Source organism: Macrobrachium nipponense, chromosome 37 (genome assembly GCF_015104395.2).
Source record: "Macrobrachium nipponense isolate FS-2020 chromosome 37, ASM1510439v2, whole genome shotgun sequence".
Taxonomy (NCBI): Eukaryota; Metazoa; Arthropoda; class Malacostraca; order Decapoda; family Palaemonidae; genus Macrobrachium; species Macrobrachium nipponense.
Window position 1 is genome coordinate 5821257 of NC_061097.1, and position 3311 is coordinate 5824567.

The window sequence follows — 3311 nt, forward strand, 5'->3', positions numbered from 1 at the left end:
TAAATTCTACCCTAATACAAAAAAATTTAGAACAATTTCTGAAACTTGGCAATTCTTTCTTTTTAGAACTGCTTTTGTCCTACAGCTTCATTAAAAGAGAAAGTAAATAGCTTTCTTTGGCTGGCTGAGGTAAAATGTTCACAACCGAGCATAAAAAAGAAGCACCACCCACGAATTGAATACCAAGATGGATTAAGAAATTTATGGAAACAGGTTCTGTTATTGATAAAACACGGTCTATTGGCCATGTTATGTATATTCGATTTTCATGCATGATATCTGATTTTTTTTTTTTTTTTTTTTTTGTGCCATTGTACTGGAGCATGTCGACATAATATTTCTGGCAATTTATAATAATGTACCCAGACTAAACTGTTAACAAAATGCAAAGCAAACCTTACATGGATTCGATCACTTAAGTGGTTAAAGAACTAACAGAAGAACAAATAATAAAGATGAAATACCGACAGATAAAATGGTGAAAAACAAAGCACCGTCATGAATCGTTAACATTGATGGAAATTATCAAGAGAAGCGCATCTTGTATTTTTAAGACAGATATTCAGCAAACAATAAGTGATGTTCTTGCAGAATGTAAAGGTAGTATTTTACCAGGTTTGGGGAAGGGAATTTCGAAAAGTATTGTGCAGTCAATAGCAACGATTAATTCAGCAACTTATAGCAATGAGGAATAGATTTAACAGATGCGAAAAAAGTCTAACCAGGTATAGAAATTCGCATTGCTAACGCAGCAACGACCTTTTGTCCCAGTACAAAACTGTCTACAATTCCAGTAACAAAATGTAACTAATGTGTATTAGAAATTATTATAGCAAATGCAGAGAGTATTTATAACGGCTACCAATAAGAATTTTTTTAAACTTCAAAAGACCTTTTTCCATCTAACTTCTTTCTGATCAGGCGTATCTGATGGGATACGGCTTCCTAAAATAATTCTGTTTTTAACATGATCTGAATGTGTTTTTGTTGTGTTATATCCTCGGTGTTTTATGCTGTTGCGATTAAGGCATATAACACAAGGTTCCCTGCAAGGTTTTGGAACTAATACTTTTGCAACGTATTACATTCAGGGATTCATCGAGAGCATTCTAAAGCGTTGGTTGGTATGGAAAAAAATAACAGGGAGAAAAGAGAGTGGTGTAATGGCTGAAACAATCTCTGGAAATAGAGTGAGTTAATTTTGTTCCCTCAATATCCAATATTGCAAAAACTTTTCATTTAAAATATTTTTTATTTAAATTATTTTTTATTTTATTTATTTTGCTCTATCACAGTCCTCCAATTCGACTGGGTGGTATTTATAGTGTGGGGTTCCGGGTTGCATCCTGCCTCCTTAGGAGTCCATCACTTTTCTTACTATGTGCGGCGTTTCTAGGATCACTCTCTTCTACATGAGTCCTGGAGCTACTTCAGCCTCTAGTTTTTCTAGATTCCTTTTCAGGGATCTTGGGATCGTGCCTAGTGTTCCTATGATTATGGGTACAATTTCCACTGGCATATCCCATATCCTTCTTATTTCTATTTTTAGATCTTGATACTTATCCATTTTTTCCCTCTCTTTCTCTTCAACTCTGGTGTCCCATGGTATTGCGACATCAATGAGTGATAGTTTCTTCTTGACTTTGTCAATCAACGTCACGTTTGGTCTATTTGCACGTATCACCCTATCCGTTCTGATACCATAGTCCCAGAGTATCTTTGCCTGATCGTTTTCTATCACTCCTTCAGGTTGGTGCTCGTACCACTTATTACTGCAAGGTAGCTGATGTTTCTTGCACAGGCTCCAGTGGAGGGCTTTTGCCACTGAATCATGCCTCTTTTTGTACTGGTTCTGTGCAAGTGCCGGACATTCGCTTGCTATGTGGTTTATGGTTTCATTTTTCGTATTGCACTTCCTACATATGGGAGAGATGTTATTTCCGTCTATCGTTCTTTGAACATATCTAGTTCTTAGGGCCTGATCTTGTGCCGCTGTTATCATTCCTTCAGTTTCCTTCTTTAGCTCTCCCCTCTGTAGCCATTGCCACGTGTCATCGCTGGCTAGTTCTTTAGTCTGTCTCGTGTATTGTCCGTGCATTGGTTTGTTGTGCCAGTCCTCTGTTCTGTTTGTCATCCTCCTGTCTCTGTATATTTTTGGGTTTTCGTCTTCTTTTATTAGTCCTTCTTCCCATGCACTCTTTAGCCACTTGTCTTCACTGGTTTTCAGATATTGCCCCAGTGCTCTGTTCTCGATGTTGACACAGTCCTCTATACTCAGTAGTCCTCTCCCTCCTTCCTTTCATGTTATGTATAGTCTGTCCGTATTTGCTCTTGGGTGTAGTGATTTGGGTATTGTCATATGTTTCCTGGTTTTATGATCTATGCTGCGGAGTTCTGCCTTCGTCCATTCCAGTTTTCCTGCGCTGTATCTGATTACTGGCACTACCCATGTGTTTATGGCTTTTATCATATTTCCTCCATTGAGTTTTGACTTGAGTATCGCCTTGAGTCTCTGCATATATCCTTTCCTGATTGTGTCCTTCATCTCTTGGTGTTTTATATCCCCTCCTTCCATTATTCCCAGGTATTTGTATCCAGTCTCATCTAGGTGTTTGATGTTGCTCCCATCTGGTAGCTTTATCCCTTCAGTTCTTGTTACTTTGCCCTTTTGTATGTTGACTACGGCGCATTTTTCTATTCCAAACTCCATCCTGATGTCCCCAGATACAATCCTTACAGACTGGATTAGGGTATATATTTCCTTGATGCTCTTACCATACAGCTTGATGTCGTCCGTGAGCATCAGATGGTTAATTCTGTTGCCTCTTTTCTTGAGTTGGTACCCTGCATCCATCTTCTGTAGCACTTTTGTCATGGGAATTATGGCTACTACGAAGAGTAGTGGGGACAGCGAGTCTCCCTGGAAGATCCCTCTCCTGATATTAACCTCTGCTAGTCTTATTCCAGAGCTTGTAAGTATTGTATTCCAGTTGCGCATTGTATTTTTGAGGAAGCTTATGGTGTTTTCCTCTGCTTCATATATTTTCAGGCATTCTATCAGCCATGTGTGTGTTATCATGTCGAAGGCTTTCTTATAGTCTATCCATGCCATGCTTAGGTTGGTTTTTCTTCTCTTACTGTTCTTCATTACCATTTTGTCTTTCAGGAGCTGGTCTTTTGCGCCCCTACACTTCCTTCTGCAGCCTTTCTGTTGGTGGGATGGTGTTTGTCTCCTCTAGGTAGTTATTATTATTATTAATATTATTATTATTATTATTATTAGTTATTATTATTATTATTATTATTATTAT